Raw genomic sequence first — 12,525 nt, 5'->3', positions numbered from 1 at the left:
GAAACTGGGTCTAGAGGGTCTAACTCATGGGACTGTGGATGAAAATGCAGGGTTGTTTAGAGGCTTGGTGGAAACAGAGGACAAGTCATGTATGTGTCTTGGAGGATGAGTAGGGCAAAAGTACAAAGGGACATATAGCCTCCCTCAGGGCTTCAGGGATGGGGTATCCTATAGGCTCATTCAGCTTGGAGGGCACCTGAGCCTTCCTGAGACTGCTTGAGCCTTCCCCCCAATTAGAGAGAGGAGTGGACACAGGGTAAGGGAGATCTGAACCCTAGGGTCCAACACTGCATTGTGCTTGATGGCTCACCGGGAACTGGGAAGACAAGGAGCCTAATCACATGGGCAGGAACCCCAGGGTAGTGTGGGGAAGGGCCCTGGGCTGGGAGACTGGGGTTTCAATCTAGGCTTCATTATATCTTCTGATAGATTCACAGATCCTTCTAGTCTTTTGTGACCTCGACTGTGAAACGGGGACGGTGATGCCAGTCCCTGACCTGACCAATTCACAGAGCTGATGGGAGGCTGAAAAGAGATAATAGGTACAGCTCTGGTAAGATATGGAAGGTGGTGAAAGACCATTGTTCCTGCCATAGCAACAAGAATCAGTGAACTCAAAGGCAGATTGAAATAAATTATCCAAACTGAAGATCGCAGCAGACAAAATTTTTTAAATGTTTCCTTTAAAGCCATAGGAAGGCTGTGGAGACATGCGCGCGCGCGCGCACACACACACACACACACACACACACACACAGTCTAAGTGAACTAAATTCCAGAGAGGGCAAAGCCTTTCAGGAGAGAAGAGATTGGCAGTTGCTTTCATACTGCCTTCGTGGGGGTGGTTGCCTAAACTGGGTAGTGGAGGAGCAGCCTGACAGGCGGAGGGACTTTGTGGGAAAGGAGAAAATGTCCAAACTTTCAACAACCAGGTGAACTCGTCTGGTATTTTAGAATCTGGAGAAGCCCCTTGGGGTGCCTGGGTGGCTCAGTTAGTTAAGTGTCCAGTTCTTGATTTCAGCTCAGGTCATGATCTCACAGTCATGAGATCGAGCCCCTTGATAGGCTCTGCTCTTAGCATGGAGTCTGCTTGAGATTCTCTCTCTCTCTCTCTCTCTCTCTGCCACTCCCCCTGCTCATGCTCTCCCTCTCTCAAAATAAATAAATAAAATCTTAAAAAAATTAAAAAATAAAATAACCTAGAGGAGCCCCAGATATAGAGCTATCCTCTACTAGCTGGCCTGCCAGTTCTCCATGGAGCTTTGGCTGAATAAACATCAGCTGGGGGCAGGGCTGGAAAGCAGAGATAGATGATAGGTAGATAGATAGATAGATAGATGGATAGATAGATAGATAGATGATAGATAGATTAGATAGATAATAGGTAAGTAGATACAAACACAGTTGGATAGAAACACACACACATACACAGCGGGGAGGGGTGTGGGGAGGGGAGAGAGATATACTTCACAGTGCTTAGATCAAAGCCCTGTTGGAGGGGGAGGGGAGCTGAACTTACCTTGGAAATATTAAAACCTCAGTGAACTGAAAACTAACCTAGCTGCCGTCTTGCTAAACTCTTGATAAGACCAATGAGATAAAGTCCTCAGGTTTGCAATCTGACAGAGGAAAGATAGAGTGGGTAAAAAACCAAGATGCAACCTTATGTCTATAAGAAACCCACTTTAAATATAAAGACACACATAGATTAAAAGTAAATGGAGAAAGATATACCATGCTAACTCTAATCAAAAGAGAGCAGGAATAACTATATTAATTTCAGACAATGCTGACTTCAGAGCAAGGAAAGTTATCAAGAATTAAGAGGAACATTACATAAAGAAGTCAATTCTCCAAGAAAAGATAACAATCCCTAGTGTGTATGCAACTAAAAACAGATCAAAATACGTCAGGCAAACACTGATAGAACTGTAAGGTAAAGCAGGTGAATCCTCTATTACAGTTGGCGGCTCCATAGTTCTTCATCAGAAATGGACAGAATTGGGGCACCTGGGTGGCTCAGTCCAACTCTTGATTTTGGCTCAGGTCATAATTTCAGGGCTGCGAATTCAAGCCCTGCATCGGGCTCCACACTGGGTATGGAGCCTGCTTAGGATTCTTTCTCTCTCTCCCCTCTGCCCCTTCTCCACCTCTCTAAAAAGAAAGGAGGAGGAGGAGGAAGTAGAGGAAGAGGAGGAGGAATAGGAGAGGAAGAAGAAGAAGAAGAAAGAAATGGGCAGAATCATCAGGCAGAAAATCACCGTGTCATCTAACTTATTCAACAACAGAATACATATTCTCGAGCTCACATGGAATATTCACCAAAACAGATCACAACCCGGGCCAGAAAACACACTTAAACAAATAGAAAATAAGAGAAATCATACAGTATCTGCTCTCAGATAAAAAGCAAAGTAAACTAGTAGTCAATAACAGAAAAATAACTGGAAAAATCACAAAATACTGAGAGATCAAACAACACACTTCTAAATAAAACATGGGTTAATGAAGAAATCTCAAAAGAAATTTAAAAATATTTTGAACTAAATGAAAATGAAAATGCAACTTATGGAAATTTGTGGAATGCAACAAGTGATGCTTAGAGGAAAATTTATAGCATTGAATGCATATGTAGGAAAAGAAGAAAGATCTCAAACCAATCTAAGCTTCCACCTTAAGATACTGGAAAAAGAAGATTAAATTAAATTAAATCCAAAGTAAGCAGAAGAAAAAAATAGTAAAAATTAGAGTAGAATCAATCAAATTGAATTCATGAAATCAAGAGAAAATTAATGAAAACAAAAGCTAGTTCTTTGAAAAGATCAGTAAAACTGATAACCCGTTAGCCAGTCTCACTAAAAAAAATGAGAGAGGACACAAATTACTAATATTAGAAATGAAAGAGGGGACATCACTACAGATCCTTTGTTAAAAGGATAATAAAGGAATATTATGTACTGCTTTGTGCTCACAGACTTGAAAATCTAGACAAAATGGACCAATCCCTTGAAAGATACAACTCACACAAGGAGAAATAGACAATCCGAATAGGCCTATATCTACTAAGTACATTGACTCAATATCTAATAACCTTCCAAAACAGAAAGCACCAGGCCCAGATGGATTCACTGGTGAATTCTACTCAGCATTTAAGGAAGAAATTATACCAATTTTCTACAATCTCTTGCAGAGGATAGAAGCATAGTGTATACTTCCTGACTCATTTTTATGAGGCCAACATCACCCTAATACCAAAATCAAAGACGTTACAAGAAAAGGAAACTATAGACCAATACATTTCATGAATATAGATGCAAATAAAAGGTAGGAGGAACTCATTGCTAGACCTACACTACAAGAAATACTAAAGGAAGTTCTTTGGGTCAAGGGAAAGAATCCTAGATGGAAGCCCAGACCACCAGAAAGAAATGGAGATATCAGAAATTGTAAACATGTGGATGAATACAACTGATTGATTTCCACTCCCACTTTTGAAAATGACTTTTGACTATTTAAAGCAAAAATAGTAAGAATGGAGAAGTAAAGTATATGGTAATGCTAGCACAAAGGACTGAGAAGGGTAAATAAATAATACTGTGGCAAGACTCATTTATTATCCTGATGTGAGTAATGGCTGCTGGGTATACCCATTTGTGGAGACTCATCGGGCTGCACACTTAAGATTTGCACCCTTCATTGTATGTTAATTACATTGTACTTCAATAAAGTACTGCTAACATAAAAAGAGAGAAATAATGATATGCAGAGGTCTGTAAGCTGTAGAGGACTCAAAAATAGAGCGGATGTTTATGTTTGTCACTGGGGAGTCAGGTCCTGCTCCCTGGAAGAAGCTGTTACAAGCTGAAGGTGGAGCAGGACTGAGAGGTTCAGTTAGCTTCCTGCTGTGCTGCCAAGCCAGAAACTTCCCTGTGTGATTGACCCCTGCTGGAGCCCGTCCTACTGCCTTCATGGGAGCTACAACAAGGCTTGGTCTGTGAAATGAAGGGCCCTGAAGCCTGGCCTTCCTGTCCTGGGATATGGTGGGAGGGTTGGGGGTGGAGGGGAAGTAGGGCCCTAGAAGACTGTCCACCCCATTTTTGGGACCCTCTGTTTGTGGTGGGGAAAACTAGAATGTGGGCCTGCAACTGTTTCAGTCAATTTGCTGCTGCTGTTTTGCAGAGTTGGACTTGGAGCTTAGAGACAATAAATTTGAGAAATTGGACTTGAAAGTGGGCCTCCTATTTGTACTATAACAGCTGTCTGGGGCCCATTTAAGCTTGTCTTCCCTGAACAAAGCCAGAGAATCTAAAAAAGTTATCCCTTTCTTTACCCCTTTTTAAACTATCTGCATCCCACCAATGCCCTTGCTTTGTTAGCTCTGGGGAAAGCAGCTGATAAAACTAATTCATACTAAGGTGTGAGTGGCTGATACCCAATTAAAGTCTTCCTAAAAGGGCATGCAGATTAACCACCTCCAAGAAACTATCCTAATGATGTGGTCCCATCCAGTATGGCAGGCTGAGGAGAAACATCTGAAGTCAGGGGCAGGTAAAGGAGGTGAGAAAAAAGTTGCCAGTCTGTAGGCAACATGGTACACAAGAGAAGGCAAGGTTCTGCCCCTGCTCCAACTCATTGGCTCATCGTGGGCACACTAGATGACCTCCCTGGTCCTCTTTCTTCCTCTGTAAAATGAAGGCTGGATATGAGAATAGCTCAGAAGTCCTTCATCTCTGACATCCTAGCCCTTTTCACTTATATCTTTCTTTATAATAAGAGTGGTTTTGGGCAGCCCCGATGGTCCAGCGGTTTGGCGCCACCTTCAGCCCGGGGTATGATCCTGGAGACCCAGGATCCAGTCCCACGTCTGGCTCCCTGCATGGAGCCTGCTTCTCCCTCTGCCTGTCTCTCTGCCTCTGTCATGAATAAATAAATAAAATCTTTAAAAAAAAAGAGTGGTTTTGCTACCATGTTTGGCTCTTATGACCAGTTTAGAACAAGATTAGGGCCCTGGCTGTGAGAGTCTCCATTTTCCAGGTGAGGAAATGGAGCAGAGAAGGAAGGCAACTCAGTGGGATGGACTCTGAGTTTTCCCCCTTCCCCCCAGGCTGCCTCCTGAAAGAGGCTGAAGGAACCTTCTTGGCAGAACCCTGGCTATTTCCCTGGCCTACCTGGGGTAGCAGTGCTCTCCCTGGATGGGGCCCCAGAGGGAAGTAGGGGACCCCTGCCAGAGGGGCTGTTTCCTCTCGGCTTCTCCCCAGCATTAGGCCTTGGAGTCACCTTTAATATCTTCACCAGTTCCCAAATGCCCCTCACCTTCTGCACCTCTGTGCCTTCCACCCTGGCTGTCCTTTTCTCCCTCTCTGCTGGCCACACCACTTCTTTCATGAAGTGGCTCCCCACGGCAGGGTACAGTTCACAGTCTATGGTAGGCGGCCATTTCTAGCTTCCACAGGTGTCTCCCTTGCTCCTGGTGAACTCCCTTGGTGGAGGGACTGTGTCTGGTCCCTCTTGTCCATCCACTCTTCCATGCAGTGTCTGCTTCCAGTCATGGTTCAGGACATGCCTTTTTATCACCTCTGTGGGATGGCACAGCACAGTGTCCCTCAGTGACCTTGGGACACAGAGGAAAGGGCAGGCTAAGAAGCTATAAAGGCAGAAAAATCTGGTTCATATCCAAGCTAAGCAGGTGCCTGGGTGACTCAGTCAGTTAAGGGTCTGCCTTTGGCTCAGGTCATGATCCCAGGGTCCTGGGATAGCATCGTATGTCAGGCTCCTTGTTCAGCGGAGAGCCTGCTTCTCCCTCTCCCTCTGCCTCTCACTCCTCCTGCTTGTCTTCTCTCTCTCCCTCTGTCAAATAAATAAGTAAAATCTTAAAAAAAAAAAAATCCCAGATCAGTACATGGGAGCGGGTGAACCGGGACACTTGGCCTCATGCCTTGGAGCCTCACCATAAAGTGGGAGACTAGTGCCGCCTTTGCAGGCCATGGTGATGAGGAAGTGAAGTGGCGGTGTATACGGTGTATATGGGGTATACGGTGTATACGGAGGGGAGTGCTCAGTTAGGGACAGCTCTCATCCTTTCTGTTCACACTCCTGTTACCACCTGGCAGACCTGGCAGGGCCACTTAGCATCATCCTGTTGTCTCACCGTGAAGGGCAGTAAGGGTCCCAGCACCACCTGCCTCGCCAGGCCGCCAGGCCGTGGTGAGGGCTGGAGGGGACTGGGTGGGGATGGTTTTGGGGCCAGAAGTAGTGAGGAGGACCCAGTGGGCCCCCTGGCAACCTTCCACACTCACGCTAGGGCCAGGGGGTGAGCCGGCCCTGTGCTCCCCGGGGTTTTAAGGGCCAGTTGCTGATCCTCCATACTCGGTGTTGACAAGGTCAACAGGAGCCTGGGGACACTAGTGCCCCTCTCCAGAGCCTCTGCTCTGCTCCTGCAACTTTCCCAGTGAGAAATCCAAGCTGGTGCACTCCTTTTTTGCTTTCAGGATTTAAAACTGTTTATTTCTAAAATAAAGAGAGCAAAGCCTCTCAAGTGGCAGTAGTGATGTGGTAATAAAAGGAGGCTTAATGGGCTCTCGTTGAGAGGTGCATGAAGGGAGATGCCATACTGCCAGCTGCCAGTGCTGACTGTCCAAGAACGATGGGTGCCATGCCCTAAGGAACCAGGAGGAGGGAATGGGATGGTGGCCAAACAGCCTAGAAGGCATGCCTTCCTGGCCCCTTCCCCTGGGCTGCAGATTCTACTCCAGGGAATGGGCTTCCAGACAAAAAGGCTCAGGAGCAGACCCCTGGGACCATGAGATCCTTGTCTGGCCTCCCACGGTGGTCTCGGGGAGGGGGTGGAGGCTGTGGCCTTGTTTGCAGGACTTGCTGTCTGATCAGAGAAGCAATGAAGCTGTGCCAGGGACTGCGCTTGGTAGATCCTTGACCATGTGTAACCACTCTGGTGCCCAGCACGCACCTGTTCCTGCCGAGCCTACAGGTAGCCTTGGGGTTTCTCCTAAACCGGGCTGCCACACCAGGTGAGTGGACACCTGGGGAGCCGTGGCCAGACCCAGAGCGCCCCTCACAACCCCTGCATGACTGGCTCCATTTTCTCAGCTCTGTTGTCCATGGGGCAAGGCCTTGGCTTGGGCCTGGCAGAGGAATCTGGAGATACTGAGCATCGTTATCCAGAGCCCTGTTTCCTCTTGCTCAGGGGAGGAGGTTGTGTTGAGCCTTCATGCCTCCAAAAATCCACGGAAGTCTGCATCAGCATTGCTTGGAGCTCCTGCCTTGTTTTGATGAAACATCTTCCAAAAGCTCCCCGAGAGGAGGTGCAGACGAGGAAGGTATGTCTGAAAATGCCTTCAGTGTGCTGTCACACTTAATGTTGGCCAGAGTATTTATCCAGGTTCTTGCAGCGGCTGGCTGGCTCCAGGGAGGATTTGACACACACACCCCCCCCCCCACACACACACACACACACACACACACACACACACACTGCTTGACTCTTTTGGCTGGCCAGCTGCTGGGGCAGCTCCCCCTGACCTTGTGCACAAGTCCCTCTCGACTCCTCTGTAACATCCTGTCACTAAGAAACCCCCAGCAATCATTACAAACAAACATGGCAAATAGGCAAAGAAAACACTAACAAACAACGACTTTAATTATCAGCAAAGCACATGGAGATCACATTCCAGAAATGTATTTTAACAAGAGGCACCTCCTGGGGAGAAATGAAAAATAATGGAAAATACTTAGAAAAAAAGCCCACCCCTGCCTCTGCCAAACTCGTCTCTAGCAGCTGCCTCCTGTTTCAGAAGACCTATATCTCAGGAATATTAAATTTTTTATTGTTGTTCCCCCCCCGACTTTTTTTTTTTTTGGCAGAGACGGTGTTTATTTTATTTTTTGAACCAGTAGCAGCAGCAGTAGAGGGAGAAATGGGGGAACAGCTAAGCTGGCTTGGGGCCTCCTTCTGCCTTGGTTGGGGTGGGGCATGGGGGGCACCCAAGCCCCCTTTGCAGTGCCTTGCTGGCTACACAGCCTCCCGGTCTGCAACATTGTTGCAGGACTCCTGGTGTTAGAAGGAGTGGACAAGTGAAGTGGCACCGTGGTACCTTGCCTGGGATTCGAGGGGAGGGGGGGTCTGCTGCAGAGCAAACACCTTCAGCAAGCTCACGCTGTAGGGTAGGGACCATCTGCTGGAAAGGCACAAGGAAGGAGATGTGACTCCCTGCACCTCCCTGGGAAAGCAGGAACAAACTGGACTGACTCCATGGCTACCTCCTGTGGAGAAACTCAAGGTTGGTGGTGGGCCTAAGGTCACCAGCAGCCAGCCCAGGACCCTGTGAGTGCCCATCTTGATGCTCCCCAGGAATGCTCACTGTGCCTGCCCCACTGTACATCTGGAGCTCCTCCTCTGGCTTCCTGAACCAAGGGGAAGGTCCACCCCAGGAACAGGGTTAGTCATAGTGCAAGAGTTTGGGGGGGGGGGCATCCCAGCAGCCCACCTTTGCAGAGTCTATTTGGGTGTGCAAGGAGAAACCCCTGAGAGCATATATGAGAACACCCGGAAGCAGGACCACATGTAGAACATGACCCCATTTTTGCAGAAAAATAATATATATTTTATGAGAAAATAACAAATGTCTCATTCCTGTATATGAATCAGAAGATTCAGAAGACCCCCAAAATTGTTAATAATGAGAGAAGGGGAGAAGGAGATGTTTTATCTTAGATGTTTGGTATTTGCTTCAATTGTTTACCATGAACAAGTATATATTTTTGCATAGAGCATTTTTATGAAAAAAATCATACTAGCTGGAGTTATCCCTGGGGATAGAAACTTGTTTTGGGGAGCAAGAAGTAGTTAAAATACACATTAGCATTGTCTAGAATATTCAAGTGTGTGTGTGTGTGTGTGTGTGTGTGTGTATGTGTGCGTGTGTGTGTTTTTTTCTCTTATAAAGAGATGTTCTTGAGCAACTTAAAAAAAATCTTAAAAACCTAGTAAGTAAATAAAAAATAAAACTCCTGGCTGCAGCTTCTGAGTCCTCTTCTCCCCAAACCTCCTCCACTGTCACCCTGCCTGGGAGGCTCAGGTCTCAGGAAGGCAAATAAATCTCTGTCTGCAGCTGAAGGAAGGCCTGCAGAGGCCTCACTGGCTGGGCTTAAGCAGGAGCCAGGCCCAGAGAGGCTGTGTGCTATGGTTAGGGCAGCTCAGCACCCAGAATCCCAGCTCCATAGGCCTCCAGTGGGCCTCAGAGGCCACAGCACTTATCAATCCTGCAGTTAGCTTCAGAGGAGCAAGGCTGGACCCAGGAGCCTGGCCCTCATCCCCTGAAATGGACGGTGCTCTTGACACTGATCCCTCCCTCCTCCCCACATGGGCGGAGCACCATTCCAGTCTCCAAAGCCCTCCAAACCACTCTTGTTGAGTTCCCAAGTGGCCCTGGTGGACCCTGCACCCACTAGCTGGAGGAGGGTCCACACCTTTGCCTGGTGTGAAGCTTGACCCAGCATGGGCTGGGGGTGAGGGTATGGTTGGGGGAGGAGGTCCCAGGCCCCTTCCTAGCACTAAGCTCCCTTTCCCCTCCCCACCCCCTCTGCTCTTCAGTGGCTGGCAGGCGGTATTGTTCAGCACCTGACAGTTCCCTCTGCTCCCCCAGCTCCTGCCTCCCTCACTGTCACGTCAATTTGGACAGCTGTCTTGCCTGCTCTGAAACACACTCAGGTTCCCCCACTCAGTTCTGGAAAGAGCCCTGGACAGGAGCCAGGAAACCCAGCCTGGAGTTCTCACTGCACTTCAGCCGGTCTGCTGGCCTTAGCATCCTTTGCCTTGGGGAGTGAGAGACCTATCACCTTCCTGCCCCGCTGGGCAAGAACATCAGGAGAGTTGAGGGCTAGAAGAGGCAGAGGAAGCAGGGTCTTCATTTATTCAACATTCAGCATTTCCCAAGCACCTGTCACATACCAGGTACAGTGCTAGGGGAGACCCAGATAAAGGGGAAGGGGTCTTTAACACTGAGGAGGACACAGTGCAGTGGGGTAGCCAGCTGACAAGTGGACAGAGAATTATGTGGAAATTCTATAGTGAGGGCATTTGAAGCAGCAAAACAGGGTCTTGGGCTCTGCGGTGGGGAGCTCTGAAGTTGGCAGAGAGGGAGAATTTGATCTGGGCTGTGGGGAATGGCTAAGAGTTCACCGCTAAGGGAGACCAGAGGGGGCCTGTAGGGCGCAGGCCAAATAAAGAGGAAGCAAGACATATTTCACCTAGAGATGCTTTATTGTGGTGGAAGAGGAGACTGAAAAGACAAGTGGAAATCAGATGGCAATTGGCCTTTATATTAGAGTACTTTTGAAAAAGTAAAAGTTGCCCAACTGCAAAGTATAAATGCACATGATGTTTATTATGTCACATAACAAATAGAGGCAGGGCATCACCAGGGCTGGCTAATTTAGTAGCTTAATGATGTAATTAAGGACCATTTTTCCCACCTTGGGCTTGTTTCCTCATGGTCACAAGATGACTGCCACAGTGCTAGACAGCAGGTCCTCACACATCCAAAGACATCAAATGGGCAGTTTCGCCCAGGAGACTCAGCAGACTTCCCCCCAGGTCCTGTCACCTAGAATTGAGCCATATCTGTGAAGGGGGGCTGAAAAAGCAAGTGCCTGGCATTTTCTCTCTAATCAAAGGCTGAATGGGCCAGTAAGGAAAGGTAGAAGTAGAGGACCTGGGAATGTTAGACAACCAGTGGTGTCTTCCAGTCTCACGAGTGAGGGCAGCAGTGTGGCCAGGGTAGTGGTGGTGTAGCCTGAGTGCTGGGAAGCTCTCTCTCTCTCTCTCTCTCTCTCTCTCACACACACACAGCAGTTCTCACATTATACCCTAGAGGGAGGAGGGAAGGATAATTGGCACCCGGTCCTCCAGAAGAGCAGTGATCCAAGTTGTTTGATGATTCCCTGAAGACTAGTGGTGTCTGTGGGAAATCTGCAGATGGCAGAGGAAAAGGCAGGGGCCTCGAGCCCAGGACAGGCTCAGGACACGTGCTGGGTCAGGGGGCATCATGCCAAACTCTTCCCCATCCTGAAATCTCCCCATTAGAGCTCTGTTCCTTTGGATTAAGCATCAACCCCCTCTATTTTACAATGCAAACACCCATAGCAAGGCAAAGACACTCAGGCCACAGGAGAAGGAGATTGACAGGATCATCAGTCCAGAAAGGGCCAAGGGTCCAGGACATGTGGCTGGGGAGGAGACTCTAAGAGAGAAGAAGGGGGCCACCCAAGGCGATCTCTGCTAATGTCCTTGGATGTTCCCAGTACTTCCTCTGAGAAGCCTCACTCTGCCACCAAGGAAGAGGCAGCTGACCCCTGTCAGGGCTGTGGCCCCAAGGCCAGGGCTGAGGATGGGTCCGTCAGGGGGAACAGCGGGGGGCCGGAGGCGGAGCCTTCCCTGAGTGCCTGTGAGAGGGGCCCCTGTTCCCTGACAGCACAGGCACTACCATTCCACCCTCTTCGCAGACCAGGCGGCTAAGGCCCGGACAGCCCTGGCACACTGCTGAGTGGGAGCAGAGGGAAGAGAGGCAGGGCTTCTGCATGTGCTGTCTGGGAGGTGAGAGGGCCGTGGGTGGGCGAGGCCCCCTCCCTCACAAAGCAGAGCCATTAGGTTGGCTCCAGGCTCACCACAGGCAGATGTGAGAGAGAAATAAGATCCTCTCTTGTTCACATGCTGCTACTTACAGCAGAAATGAATCCCAGTGGACATGAGCCCCTTACTTTTTTAAGTTCTGCTAGGTGGCCAAGTGGCTTCTGGGAATGAGCTCCTTCACCACGCATCCCCTCCCCAGCTGTCCCTGAACCACAAGCACCCTTCTCTTCCAGTTGTTTCCCTGACACACTTCATGTCCCCCACTGTCCTGTGAGTCACGCCTTCCCCCCTCAGCGTCCCTCCCACACAGGTACGATCATCATCATCCCTGCCTCCCTACCTGCTCTTCCTTCGTGAGGCTGAGGAGGTGGGGGTGGGCATGGGGGCAGGGCCCCAAGCTCACCAGCCCTGCCCTGCTCTCACCTCCCAGCCTGTCCCCCAGGGCACTCTCTTCCATCAGGTGCAGAGACTGATGGAGTTGGAGGGACAGCTTCCCTCCCCTTCCCTCCCCGTGGTGGGGGGGCGGGGGGAAGGTGTTCTGTTCCCAAGAGCCTCACACAGAGCATGCGCTTTCAGGATATGTGACCTGCTGTGGGGCCTGTGCAGGCTCCTTACCTCTCGGCTCAAGGTCCACCCATCATTAGCTGGCTTTGGGGCCCACCTTCCCAACACCAGATGTGTAGTCCTCTAGTCTATGGCCCTGCCTCTCCAACAGAGCCCCTTTGAGATGAAGATGTTCCAGAAGGGCTGCCAGAGTCGATCTTCAGTTCTCTGCAGTGAGTTCATTCCTCAGCTGCGCTGGCCAGCAGCCTCCAGTTGGCGACAAGGCCTGGGAAGGTGCCTGCTGGGAACTGGCAGCGCTGGCCTTCAGTGCTGTCCAC

Source organism: Vulpes lagopus, chromosome 5 (genome assembly GCF_018345385.1).
Source record: "Vulpes lagopus strain Blue_001 chromosome 5, ASM1834538v1, whole genome shotgun sequence".
Classification (NCBI taxonomy): Eukaryota; Metazoa; Chordata; class Mammalia; order Carnivora; family Canidae; genus Vulpes; species Vulpes lagopus.
This window is presented reverse-complemented; position numbering follows the sequence as displayed.